This window comes from Pezoporus wallicus, unplaced genomic scaffold (genome assembly GCF_028554395.1).
Source record: "Pezoporus wallicus isolate ANWC-B61680 ecotype Strahan unplaced genomic scaffold, APGP_CSIRO_Pwel_v1 contig_7339, whole genome shotgun sequence".
Taxonomy (NCBI): Eukaryota; Metazoa; Chordata; class Aves; order Psittaciformes; family Psittacidae; genus Pezoporus; species Pezoporus wallicus.
In genome coordinates this window covers 921,173-935,895 of record NW_026636333.1, presented here as the reverse complement: position 1 = coordinate 935,895, position 14,723 = coordinate 921,173, and positions in this window count along the sequence as shown.

The window sequence follows — 14,723 nt, the reverse complement described above, 5'->3', positions numbered from 1 at the left end:
AACTCTCCAGCCGACACCAACAGTGACAAACTGGCTGGCACTACCCATGTTCTCCTTTATAGGGCAGCTTTTGCCACACCTTAAGTAAACATAACTGAGTTGAAATCAAGTTCAAGGCCAAAAGCAAGCAATCTGACTTGGGTGTAATAGTTTCATGCAGACATCATACCATGGGGAGATATATATACATCTATTAGCCATCCACAACGAGTTACCTATCAATCCATGTCAGCTGACAGATCCCTGTTAAAGTTATGCTTATTAGAGAACAGGATTTGTTTGCACCTCCCACATTTTTACGTTATCTGTTTTCCTCCTCAAACCATCAGGAAATGCAGCAATCTCCCTGGATCCAGGCACAGCCTGGCAGGACTCACCAGGAGACGAGTTATCAGAGCTGTGTGTCATTCTTTCTGCAGCAGCAAAAGCAGTGGATACTCTAATACCCGTTAGCATTTACACTGGGCTCTTAAATTCACATCAGTTCTCCCACTTGGTATTTCATTTCCTTCAGGACTGCTTGAGGAAGTAAGAGTTATCCACATATTTAGGAGACCTAGGGGACCGGCCTTCATTATCCTAAAGCCTAAAGCCAAAGAACTAAAGAGTATCTAGCAGAAGTACGGGAAGGAGAAGGTCATTTCATTTTTGGAAGGCCAAACTGAGATAGCCTAAAGAGACACAAAATTCAAGGGAATGAGTGCGGCCCATTCTCAGGGACACATTCCCTGGCAGCAGTCCTGAGTGTATTCCTATAGCCTGTAAATGTGTTTTCGAAGGAAAGGCACTCGATGTCCTGGTGGACAGCAAACTAAACAAGAGCCAACAATGTGTCCTTGCAGTACAGCAAACCAGCAGCATCCTGGGCAGCATGAGCTGCAGCATAGCCAGTGGGTGAAGGCAGGTGATCCTTCCCCTTTGTGCAGTGCTTTTGAGGCCGTTATCTGCAGTGCTGTGTCCGCTTTGGGGCTGTCCAGTGTAAGAGGGGCACTGAGAATGCAGCAAGTCCAACAGAAACCCAGCAGGATGGTCAGGGAGATGGAGTACATAGTGTGAGAGAAGAGGCTGAAAGAGCTTGTCTGCTCGTCTACGAGGAAGAGACCTAATTGTAGCCTCCCACTATCCAAAAGCAGTTGCAAAGAAGGTAAAGCCAGACTCTTCTTGAATGGAAACAGCAGACAGGCTGAGTCCTATTGACTCTGCACAAGCAGCAGCAAGGAAAATTAACACAAGGTTGGAGTAAGGAAAGTCTTCAGGGTGGTTTAGCTGAGGAACAGATGCCTGGAGGGACTGGAGCATCTCCACCCCTGGAGACATTCAGCTGATCAAGGCCATAAACACTATCACCTAACTTGGAAGTCAACCCTGCTGTGAGCTGGAGTAGGAGTCAGGGGCCTGCTGAGATCCCTTCTCAGAGAGCTATCTCTATGCCTCACTGTTTCTGGAGCTTCAGCATCCAGGCTGGCTGGGCCACATGCAAGTGGGACACAGCAGTGGCAGCACAGAAGCTCACAGAGGTTGCAAAGGTCGCTTGAAAACTGCTGTGGTTGGTACCTTCAAGAACTGCTTTTAATACCCAAGCCAGCAAATGGAAAACCACCTCAGGTTCTGGCTGCATGTACGTAGGAGGGTAGGTACTTAGCTCAAGAAATTACCTCTCTTCTTCAAGCTACCACAGCTTATTCATCAAAGGAACAGTTACTTTTCAGTGAGTGTTTATGGAGTTTAGCATGTGGATTAACAGAAAAATTCACCAATGCATAGTTCTTCCCTTATCCAAAGTGACAGAATCACCTGATTTGTTCAGAACAAGACTTCCTAGTTGGACTGCAGTCTCTTTGAGGTAGGATGCTAGCAGTTCCCATAGCAGCTGGTCGCTAGGAGCTAGGGGAGATGAGAACGTAAAAGTGCTCATAAGAAAGACAGTTCAGCTTCCTCATCAATATTTAGTTCTGTTCTGTGAGTCTACAAGCTGTGTACTGCATCCTGCCGACTCACATTTTAGGGCTTTCATTTCCTCTTGAGACGTCACCGTTTAGCAAACTCTAACAGGAAACGCATCCGTGTAAATTAGAGCAAAACCTGCCCCAGAGAGCAAAACAGGTGCAGTTTTCCTTTAAGAGCTGTTTTCCACAACCACTACATAAATAAAAGCTGATTGCTCCCCCAGAAGCAGGGAGCAGAGATTTTCTTCATTGCAGGAAAGGAGCTCTGGGGTGATAAATGCCAGTGCTGCTAGCTCATCTGACAGCACGCGTGCTGTTAATCGCCTCTTCTCTGGAGAAACGGCAGGTATATTCCCCTCCAGGTATGGTGATTCATTGTCTGGAACTGATATCTCTGCTTAAATGGTGGATTAACATGATTTAAGAAATATTCATTGCAAAGTTGATTAGAAAGCACCATCACCAGCCTGGCAGGAGATTTCAGTTATTGCAGCATGGCACCATTCCGAGATTGTCAGCTTTTCTGCAGAAGGCTGTATTGATGTGTCCATTTTCACAGTGGCTCCAGAGATGGAAACCCATGAGGCTGAGGGATTTATGTGCAGTAATGAGCCTTTGGATTATTTGCTCTCCTAAAGTGTTTGTGGGACCCTGCTAGAGAAAAGAGGCATTTGAGTGAAAAGCAGAGGGACAACAGGGGTATTTTCTGCTAGTGGTACCGTACCTTGTGAGGTTGTGGCAGATACAGCATTGCCCTGACTTCAGGTTTGATTTTCCAGAGCAGGAGCATTAATCCACCTCAGGGTAGCCGTGCAGTTTAATCTGCTCAGGAGCAAAAGATGCTGAGGGATCACAGGAAACTCAGAACTGCTTCTACGCTGTCTGCTACCACCTCAGGGCTGTTAAAAGCACAAACAAAGGAGGGGCCCCTGTTGTTCAGACCTTCCCCTGGTCCAGTGGGCACCAACATCAAAGCACATATACCAAGAAGAGGTGCAGAACCCCTGTTTTCTGTTAGCATGGCTTATGAGGTCTCAGCTGCACCACAGAGTTTCACCTATTCGGGGATTTAACAAACCTTTATCCCTCTCTGCCCTGGAATAAAACGACACAAAAAATGCACAAACCACAGGATTCTTTTGAAAGGGATTTTAAACTAAGTATATTTATCTACTGCCCGCTTTACCCAGCATTCCTGAGGGCAGGCTGCTGTTCTCTGTAGCCAGCAGCAAGTTTTCTATCATTTTCAGGGAAGGAGGACAGCATAATGTTTTCCAAGTACTGGTGGGAGCTTTGGCATTAAGAAAGGCAACTCTCCTCCCTCCGCCCACAGAGCGTATGTACCAAAGTATTAGAGATTGCTGTCTTCTGCAACATTTCAGACATATGTCTTCATTTCTTATTTCTGTGGCCTTTACCCCTGTGAAGATCACACTCGTTTTAGCAGAAATACTCCTAATTTACACCACGGTAAGTAAAACAAAAAGGCAAGGGATTTTTCTAGGGTAGTAAACACCACAATGCGTTGCGTGAAGGGGGAATCTTCCTTTAGTCCCCTTCACCTTTGTAGCAGTGATTGAGTGTCCCACTGCTTTTGCATTATGGGACTTACAGGAGAATGCTGTTAATCCATTTCATTTCCTCGTTCATAATTCTGTATATAGGTCAAGTGTTACCATTTATTTGCTTCTCTCAGTCAAGATGCAGGGAGGCTGTGAATAATACTGTTCATAGACAAATCTCCTTTGCTCTGCTTTTATGCACTCATATTTCTGGCAGGACCTGCCCTTCTAAAGCACAAACTTTTACGACTGTATAAACTATCAGGCAAATAGCAAAGTCCTACTTCAGCATCTGTTTTCACCCAGCCCTCGCCCACGAGCTGCCCCTCGGTGCAAATTCACCACGAGCTGTAGCACTTTACCATCCTCACATATGAATCATTTTGTTCGTAAATGAAGTACAACTGCTGCTAGAGTGAAATGCGGCAGCTGCTTAACAGTATATAACAGAATCATAGAATCGTTAGGGTTGGAAAGGACCTTAAGATCATCTAGTTCCAACCCCCCTGCCATGGGCAGGGACACCTCACGCTAAATCATATCACCCAAGGCTTCGTCCAACCTGGTCTTGAACACTGCCAGGGATGGAGCATTCACAACCTCCCTGGGCAACCCATTCCAGTGCCTCACCACCCTTACAGGAAAGAACTTCCTCCTTATATCCAATCTAAACTTCCCCTGTTTAAGTTTTAACCCGTTACCCCTTGTCCTGTCATTACAGTCCCCAATGAAGAGTCCCTCCCCAGCATCCCTATAGGCCCCCTTCAGATACTGGAAGGCTGCTATGAGGTCTCCACGCAGCCTTCTCTTCTCCAGGCTGAACAGCCCCAACTTCCTCAGCCTGTCTTCATACGGGAGGTGCTCCAGTCCCCTGATCATCCTCGTGGCCCTTCTCTGGACCTGTTCCAACAGTTCCATGTCCTTTTTATGTTGAGGACAGCAGAATGAATCCACATAGCCAGATCCTGCTGCCACTTGACTGAAGGGGGATTTGGTGTAAAAAATATATCCCTCTGGAGTCCTTTTTCTTTCCAGAAGGAATATCCACCGACTTCAGAACTACAGTGGGAAGTCTTCAGGAATAAAAATAAAAAGAAGGAAAAAAGAAAAAAAAACAGACAGCCTGCTACTGACGCCCATATTAGCACTAGAATTCCCCAATGGAATATTTTTCCTTCAGAAAAATGCCAATTTTTCAAACACGAAAGCCACTAGCAAGAAACTTTCACCATGAGAAAGACACAATGCATCTCAATAATGCCGCTAGGCTCCGTTTTGAGTTTGGAATAGGTGCATTTTTTGCTTACGAAAAACCTATCACTTCAGGATCCTCCCTCTATTATCCAAAAGGTTTAACATTGCAATGTAAAAAAGATTCCAAGTGTTACTGCAATAGTTCACAACATTCAGTCCACGTTAGTTCGCTACATTCAGTTATTTCTCAGGACACGATTTTCCATGAAATTTTTGACTTGGTTTTCCATTTGAATGAGGAACAGAATATGAAAGCACTTTGAATGTACTGAACCTCTACAAAATTGAAAGCCAAGTTTGGCCCCACAGCAGCTAGCACTGAATCATTCCAGGGTAAGAAAGGGTCCATCCCATGAGTAATAGAAAGCCATGACAGCCATGACATTATCCTTGCAAGTGACATGGATACCCTATCATCTGGTCATAACACTGCTGGTTTGCTTTACCAAACTTAGCTTCCTGAGCAGTTACTAGCAAAGTAAGCACACTAAGTAAGTGAAGGAGCACTTTTGCCCTTCTCACTACCGTGTCCCCCATCTACCTCTTCATAGGTGGCTCTTGGGTTCCTTGCAGCAAGCAAGGACTCTGTTAAAGTCAGACTTTGCGAAGGGTGCATCAAAATGAAGTTCTTGTTTTCATCAGCATATTATCCCTTGTTTGGTATGGCTGCATCCAGCCCTTGTTAAAGCCCTGTAGGCATGAGATACTTTATTTCACGCCTTTTTGTTTTGTTTTTGTCTTAGTGTGAACAGATTGCAACAGTCTCACATTTGTTTGGTGTTTTGGAAGCATCCCTGCCATCCTCTAATGAAGAATCCTTGGCCTGCAGATTGTTCACAGACAGTTTACTAGAAACATTTGCAGTTCACAGTCCTTGCCTCAGTCTTTGCTGACTAGTGGCATATATTGCACAGCACAGCTTCTTCTTCCTTGACATCTTGTCTTTTGTAAGGCGTTAAGAAAGATGCACACCCGGTATTCCAGTCATAGGCAACTTGCTGTCCACCTTCCATAAGACATTCAACACAGAGAGGTAGTAAGGACTGCAGTTTGAGACAAGCCAGACAGCTGCTTCAGTATTCCATGTTCTTCAGCCCATACTCAAACCCTGAAAACAGGGTTACCATCTAAACCAGAGCAGAGGCAGAAGAGGAATATGAAGTTAATTGTGGCAAACCCTAATACTGTCACAGTGGAAATAAGACCATGAGGTGGCTGGAAGTCACAAGCATAACATCTTAGCCTTGTCCTGTAAGAAGCCCTTGTGGCTCTTCTCCACCATGAAGTAAACATGTATCCTGACCGTGTTGGCCAATATTCAAATATATTGGTCCCATGAAACCCAAACAACAAAGGAGAAACTGAATTAATTTCTCAAACTAACTCTCCCACCAGCAAATTCCTGGAAAATTTAAAAGATTAAAAACCCAACAGGCAGATGTTTTTGATGACTTTTGGCTGATTTGATCCAAAAGAATTGACCTTGTCTAAAGCAGTAATAGCCAAAAATACATACCTGGAAGGTACATAGCAGCTTAAAAAGCAAGACTGTCTTGAAAGAGTTTGGAGAGCATGCCAAGAGATAGAAACCTGCTGATAATGTCTGAAAGAAGCATGTTCATCTCAGTTACCATGTTAGGCAAGACACATGTTAGGTACAGGTCTTCTGCCTCCAGACAGAGCAGCAGGTAGCTCTCCTTGCAGCCCCAGCGAGCATGGGCACAAGGCTCCTAGGATCATGCCCTGTTTCCCTGGAATACACAGGGTGCCAAAACCAGATATTTGTGGCATTTGGACAAATTCAGAATGTGCCCCACTGCAACCAGGAGTTACCATCCATCGCTCTTGATAACTGACACTCCACAGTCTCTCTCACATACATTGATCCCAAACTCACTCCCATTACACAGCATCTCCTCCTGCCCAGCAGAAGATGAGCCATAGCACAAGGTGGAGCGTGGTTTCTGTCATTACCCTGCTTTCAGCTGCTGCTAGAGCTTTGTGTGAAAAAAAACAATCCATGCTCCATACCCCCTCTCACTAGAGAGCCATTTAGTCTCTCTCTAAGAACAATTTTGGCCAAGAAAAGAGTCATCTCACAGCATTTCTAACAGCGTCAGCACTTGCCAACATCACAGGGTTGGGCAGTTAAAAAAACCCAACACCACCACATAAAACCAACCAAACAAGCCAAACCTAAACATAACCAGCCTGAGTATAGTCATCTTTTCTCATTCTGATGACTGTAGCCAGATGCCTCTGAACTCACCCATCTGACTGACAAGTAAGCAAAATACTGCCCATAATAAAGGCAGTTCAGCTTATTCTTGAGGCTATTATCTGTGCAACACCCTTCAGTGGTGTTGCTTCAGCTCAAATCAAAGGAGAAAATGACCCCTTAGTTGAAAGGCATAGGAAAGGTGGCAAAGCCATCAAGAAAATCTCCAGCCAAAGTGGGCTCCTCCAGCAATTGAGACAGTTTTGTTTTCGAGGGCTGCAGTCAAGGGAGGAGGAAAAAAGCAACAAGATTTTGCATAGAAAGAGTTAAGGGCTTTACTCGGATGAACTTTTAACACAGACTTGGAAGGAAAGACTGACCGTTCTTTTGCAATGTGGCTCTAGTGAGTGCTCTAGCGCCTAGGACACATAAAAGAATCAAGCCTATTTGAGCCAAAAGCAAAGACCATGTGGTGGAGGTCTAGAGATTAAGTATAGAATTTAAGGTATAGAGCCCAATGGTGCCCTCCCTGGGGCAGTCATCCTCAGCAGCACAGCATCAGGACTCAGCATGGATTCAGGCATACAAATGGCTAAATGCGTGTCGGAGAAAAGCATCCTCCCTGTGTTCTGCTGCCCAAGAACTGTGAGCATCTGGCTGTGACCTGTATGAACAAATCCACCAACACATTCCGCTGCAGTGCCCTTAAAGACTTTACGTGCTCGCTCTCGTTTTCCAGCTTGTTGCCACAAGCCTGCTGTGCACCAGGCATGCTGGCTGGCGTGCCATTCCTCATGCTGGCCCTTTACTGTAACTTCTCTCCCTGCACTGTGCCGGCAGCAGGCTCCCATTATGTGCATGAGCAGCTCCAGCCCTGAGCTCTTTTGTCAGGATGAAAGTCTCTTCTCTGAGCTGCACAACATGCTTTGATAATGCAGGTCTGCTCTCTTGGCTTTGCTCTATCAGCATGCAGAACAATGAGGATTGGTGTTATAGCTGAGGTACTAATTAAATACCTTAAACAGATAGATAAGGCATTTAGCTAGGGCTCGGTGCACGCAGGGAGAGCACGGCACCAGTAGAGAGAGCAGCATATGGTCCCTAGTGAATGTTTCTGACACTTCATTGACATTTCAACTAATGTTCTTCCCTGATTACCTATATTCTACAATGTATTAAGGAAGCGCATCACAGGCTGCATTTAACTTTTCCAGCCAAACTGCACTATATTGCTGAACACCTTCTCCCTGGGGGAGGAGAAGGAAGAGGACTAAATACTAGAAAACTCACGTGGTCAAGCACGTGAGGCTATGGGTCACAAACCAGGATAGAAACAGGGCCAAAATATAGAACAAGAATATAAATAGAAGGGCAAAGTCTTTAGTAACTTCTATGAAAACGATTTCATCCGGTAAGTAAGTGTCAAATGCAGGGCAATGCCTGAAAGGGAAGAAGAACGCTAGGAGTGGACAAAGCACAGTAAGACTGACCCCAGGGTGAGAGACTTGCAAATGGTTGCTCCCCATTCAGGTGAGCAAACCTGGTGTAATACTATACTGTTGGGAAGCACCCAGAAGAGTCTGGAAATAGACTGGAAAACAACATGATAGCGCCTCAATTCCTGGTGCATTTTTAGTTTTAACTTTTTCTAGAACAAAACATGTTAATTTTTAATTTGGTGAGCTTATTAGAAAATCCCACCCCAAATCACGAATCTCAGTGTACCAGCACTAATATAAGAGAGGTTTCAAGATGGAGCAAGAGCTGAATGAGAGAGAAGCTGTCACATGCCCCGTAGCCCACTTGATGAGAGAGGTCTTGTCCTCCCCCCGTCATCAGCTGCTCCGATGCTGGTGAGCCATGCAAAAAGGCTGTGAGTATGGAGCAGAGCTCAGTGAAAGCAGCTCTTCTGACTCACTAATGGGAAAGAAAAGGCAACACCATCCTCCCAGCAGCTCTCAAGAACAATCAAGGACCTTGACTGTGCCGCAGTGAACCATCAAAAGTTTGTTCCCCAGAGCAAGATGAGACACTTTGAACTTAAAGCAAACCAATGCTGGGACCATTCTGTACTGTCATGTTTTGTTTGCTAATGTGGAATAAGGCTTTGAGGCAATACTGGATCAAGCCCCTTGCCTCCAAGAGAAAACTCTGTATAAGCATGTGTGTGATGTGCTGAAATGAAGACTAAGCTATTTCTCTCCTGCAGTCTGAATTTCAATTACTGTGCTTGTTGCAGTGTGCTGAGACCAGGCCTCACTAGCCATTAGCTGGAGAATCAAACTATAATGTGTTTGACTCAATATATGTCCTAGTGAGTGACAGAGAATGGTATTGAGGAGGAAATACTGCAGGCTGTGATGGATCGGATTCCTAGAACAAAGAACTACCTTCCTCTTCTCCACTCCCTTTGTATCCTCCTACCAAAGCACCAGGGATGGTCCAATTAACTATGGGCTACAGATAGCACTGAAGCATCTTACAAGGAAGTCACAAAGATGGGTATCATACTAAATAACTGGATTGTCAGAGACAGATGAGGTCACTGCATTGCTGGGAGACAAAACCTGAAAATGATGTATATAGATACCCCATCCTGCAGCTTCTTTGGGGCCACAGGCTGCTATTTATTATGTGCCTCATACAGTAAGACTTTGATCCCTGACTGAAGCTTCCAGGACCTCTCTAATCCAAACAGTAATAACAAGCAATTACTCCGTGTCAGAATGATAAATGATTAAAAACATTTTATTGTGTTTTAACAATTTGGTATGTAAAATACACAGGGAAGTTTCTGAACAGTTAATCTTTAATCTTTTTTCAATTAACCAAACTGATTAGTAAATCTCTGGGCATTTTGTTAATGAGCACAGTTATGTGCTTGGAAAAGACAAGTGATTACCATAAAAATTACATTTTATGAAGGTTTCTACGCCTTTGATTTACTTGCTGTGTAACCAGGCCTGAAACAGTATGGATATACAGCCACTTTTTTAACTCCCCCTCCTCCCAATTACACACCCTATGCCCTTCTTGCCACTACCACCAGTGGTAGTTTAGAGGCAGATTAGATCCCGTAATCTCATTCAACACTGAGCAATAAGGGCAGAGTTAACAAATCCTCGTCACTACTCACAGTGGACCGTGCTGAAGTTGGTGGCTGGGACTGCCAGCGCTGTGCCCCACGGTGTGTTACCAGGGCACTGCAAGGAGCTTGACCCATGTGCTTTTATACGCCTTGGTGTTTGTCAGAACTCCAGAGAGAAAGTTATACTGGTGAAGCACTCACAGAGAGACAATCTAAAGCAAAAGTAGAAGGCATTTAATTGGAAAATGGATTCCCGTTCATAATTCAAGAGTCCATCTCTGAAACACACCTGAAATCCTTGTTTCTCTAACCAGGGATTAGCTCAAGGCCTGGATTTCCCAATAAAACTATGCACAACTGCCTGCTGGGCTTCAGGATCTGAAACAAATGCCACTGACTTTGACAGAATGATTTGACAACTCCAGTGTAGCTGGGAGCACATCTGTTAGGACAAGGCAGCGGTATACCTTTGCCCTGTCTGGGGTCCATGGCCGCATCATGCACAAGCCACGGACAGCTAGACTTCACCAAATACAGCAGGAGATGCCAATGGCCTGAGTCTGGCACTAAGGCCAAGAGGCATGTGTCCATACCACAAACTTTCTCCCCAAAGGCAGGCAGTCTGATCCAGGCTGGCAGGGAATTTGCACTTGCAAACTGGCACATGGTAAATAATAGTACTTCTTTGCTAGCCCGCAAAAACAATCTTTTTAGGGTTAGTTTCAGACCTGAAGAAAGGCCCACATGCCTGAGTGCTTCCCTGTTTCTTTTCATCCACATCTATATCAATAGGTCTAACATAAGATGCTGCATCTCTCTGCCATGCTGATTTTGCTCTTCATTTTCACCATTCCTCTCCAGCACTTTCGTAGTGCCTGCCCTCACATCTGCATCGGTGCAAAGCCATTTGTTAAAGCTTGTATCAAAAGTGCTTGAAAAATACGTATTTGCAAAGACCAGATCCACTGACTCCGTTGACCACTACCTGGTGTTGTGTTCCTCATGGACATCAAGTCGCGTGTCACCAAAGCACAGGAAAGTTGACTTGTGTTGCTTTCATCATCTGCAGTAGGTATTAATGCCTGAAGTGTAGTGCCCAAAGGATTATAGCTAATGCAACACCCAGAAAGCCTCATTAGCACCAATCCTTCATTCTGAGCTTGGCTTTGATTCACATAGAGATGTGTTTACTCTTGATTGCATAAATCATTCACAAACATCTCCAGTCAGCCCTGTGGCTCACAGAGCAGGGCTGGATCACAGAGTGTTCTGCCCCAAAGTCACACCAGCACCTTTGGTTTTGCACATACTTATACCAGGTCTGAACTCCACCCTTCCCTGTAACTGGGTTACTCCCATTGATTTCCCTATCTCTTCTCCCAGTGACCAAGAGGATGTATAGCCAGAAGAAGACTGGGTGGTGGCAGTCTGAGAGTGCCTTTCATAATGGCAATGGCAGGGTAGTTCAGCAAGACTGTGAACATCCCTGTTTGACAGATAGGTCAATGGGGTGGCATTCAATGGAAGTATAATTCCCTTGTTGTTTTGCTGAGGAATTATCTTTCTTCTTCTTTTAAAGGTTTTGTTGTCTCTTATTGTTTTTTTTTTCCAGGTGCCTGCTACTGTCATGTCACTTTTCTACAGACTAAATAAGTTTACTTGGGAAGGATATATTCCAAAATAGTATTCTGAGCAAAGCTTTCAGTCCCAGGAAATGGTATGAGTGTTGAGCAGCCCGAGTCACTGAAAGTAGACTGAGTTTCTGTCATTTGGGTGAAATCACACAGAATTTCTGCATCAATAGGCTATTGCAGTGTCCAGTCTGTTGCTAGCGACATACAGAAAGCTTTGCTAGGAACATTCTTCATTAGAGTAGACATTCATACCAAAACAAATCATCCTCCGCCACCTGGGTCTTTTTCTGGTAAAAGGGAAGAAATAATATGTGACAGATGCTGATAACTTTGCTCAGAGTGCTTCTGCAAGATATTCAGATATGGCAAAGCAATGCATGGATTAAAAATCTATCCTTGTCAAAAGAAGCTGGAGGGAAGTCCACTGTTATCATTTATCAATAAGCAGCCCACAGCTGTTTCTTCCTAACTCTGGGTCATATTCTGAAGGCATAGGCTCAACTACTAAGGATTTTAATGACTTATTTTTAGCAGTATAAAACACTGTTAAGGTCACACTGATTTTAGGCAGAAAATAGAAACACATCAGGCACCTTAATGTGTTCAGACCAGCTAATCAACACATCAGCACAGCCAGGATTTTGAATCTCAAATACCTTACTTTGAGCTGCTCACGGGCTGAAAAATTCATAAATCAGAAATGACTAATGGCCATATTCAGCAAATAATTCCTGACAGCGAATGCATTTGAGAAGCCCTCAATCTGTCCATAAGAAGATCAGAAATGATAAGAAGAGGTGACTTTGGTCGCCCTTCCCTGGGGAATTATTTTCTTGTAGGGAAACCCGGTTGTTTGGCTCCCAAGAGGAGCTGGGCAAGCCTGGGTGCAGCTGAGGGCATGCTCTTGGCAATAATAGCACCTGTCCTACAGAAACCCTTAGGAAAAAGCTTGCAGAAGCTATAATATTTATTAATAAATAAATATCAGTCATTCCATCTCCTGTGTTGGCTCAATCCATCAGGAAAAGAAACATCTGCTTCTGCAGTGGCTGGCTGATCCATCTGCTGAACTGCACACGTGGCAGTAACAAAGTGTTGTGAGGTTTTGAAATTGCATTTGCTATGAGATTGAAATCGAGCAGACCTGCAGCAATTGCTCTAAAGCTATATACACCCAGCCATCAGCCAGCCACCAGAGCACTGCGGCACAGGCACCCCAAGGTGACTCCAAACCCTCAGGCAAGGTCCCTGCCTGCAGAGGAGCTCCCTTTTGGGTGTCCAACCCACTCCTCATTCCAAGCAGGCTGGGGGCTGGATTCAGGGCAATAGCCAGCCCAAGGCACCCAGGCTCGGGAAATCAGACAGTTGATTTCACCTTTGGGATGATAGCACTGCTCTGATGGACACCAGCCACGCACACACTGAATAACACTGCTCCAAACACGCCAGTTCATCCTCCTGCTTCCTTGGGAGGCCTGTGGGCAGCTGAGACAGAGGAAATACAGCTCTCTGGTCCCTCTAACTCAGGGAAGATCACTCTTTTCCTCCAGGAAAACCGTTGTTAAGAAAGGGTGAAATGGCACAGAGAAGTACAAGGGAAAAGGTAAAAGAAACAGCCCTGCAGAAAACAATCAAAGGAGGAGGAGTGGAAGAAGATGCCCCTTCGTCTCCCAGGCTCCCATGCTCCCTGTCCTGCTGCTCCCTAAAATCACTTAACAGGCAGAAAGTCTTTTATCGGCTCAAAACCAAATCTCACTCGCTCTTTCCCCAGCTTCCCAGAAGGGAAACCTGGAATCTTTCCATCTCTGCCACAGAGGCAGCCCAACACCTAGGAATCCTCCTTACGGCTTCCCCTCCACCCAGAGCAGTGCTGCTGACAGCCCCTGCAAACTGCCACCACCGTATCCCTTCCTAGTGACAGAAAGTGGCTTTTTGTTTATCCACCCCTGTCCATCTCCCGTGTGAGTGACCACACATGAGCTAGAGCACAGGTGACAGCGCACGTCTGTCTATAGTAGCCCCAGGAACCCTGCCTCTTCGCACAAGGGAGACTGTATGTACAAGAACACAGGACAGCAAGCAGACAGGACCATGGCACATCCACTGGTGCCACATCTGAGCACATTATTCCATATCAAAGCACACATCAGGCACGCTAACTTTTCCCCCTCCTGCACAGATATGATCAAATTGAGAAGAAGTTGTCTCTTGCTGCCAGCAGATCAGCCCCAGCCAACCACATGGTTCGATGCTGGGCATAGGCTTTACTGTCAGATACTCTCTAATCACCCAAGCTGTTTGCAGGCCCCTTTCTTTCTTCCCTTTTCTTTTTGGGGTTGTTTTGTTCAGGGCTTCACTGCGCCGGCAAAGTTCCTCCAGGCTCTTGGGCAAATCGCTTACACTGCAGTCAGCACATGCCACAGACACAGGGTTTTCACTGGAGTTCTATGTAATTGCTAGCATTTATCACTTTAATAGCCTAATGAAGGTGAGATGTAATTAGAAAGGGTGTCAAATGGAATATGGAGTTTGTTTTACAATTACCTATACAGCAGGTAACCCCTGGCACAGAACAATGCCTTTTAAAAAGCTGGTAATACTTGGCATAAATGTTCATCACTGGGTGACTTCAAGTGACCCAAAGCCACATTCTGTAATTGCTGCCTTTCTTCCTAAGCACTTGAAAGCAAAGATTGAGCCCCTCCCAAGGCGACTTTTCCAACCGGTGAAGATGGTTTATATTCACACAACTCAGCCTGTGTAACTGTCACCTTAACGTCATTCCCACTTGCAGAGTGCTCAGCAGTGATTTTGCTTGAGTGATTTTTGTCTGTGTAAGCAAACTCAAATGAATGCAACAATAAGAAGAACTCCCAGCAGAAACACGGCCATTGCACAAAAAAAAGCCTCCAGAAGCTCACACAGAGCCTTCTCATCACACACATAAAATAAAAAAGGGAAAAGATATATATATATATATAAGTACCACTGAGAATTAGAAGCAGGAATTTGCATTTCTTT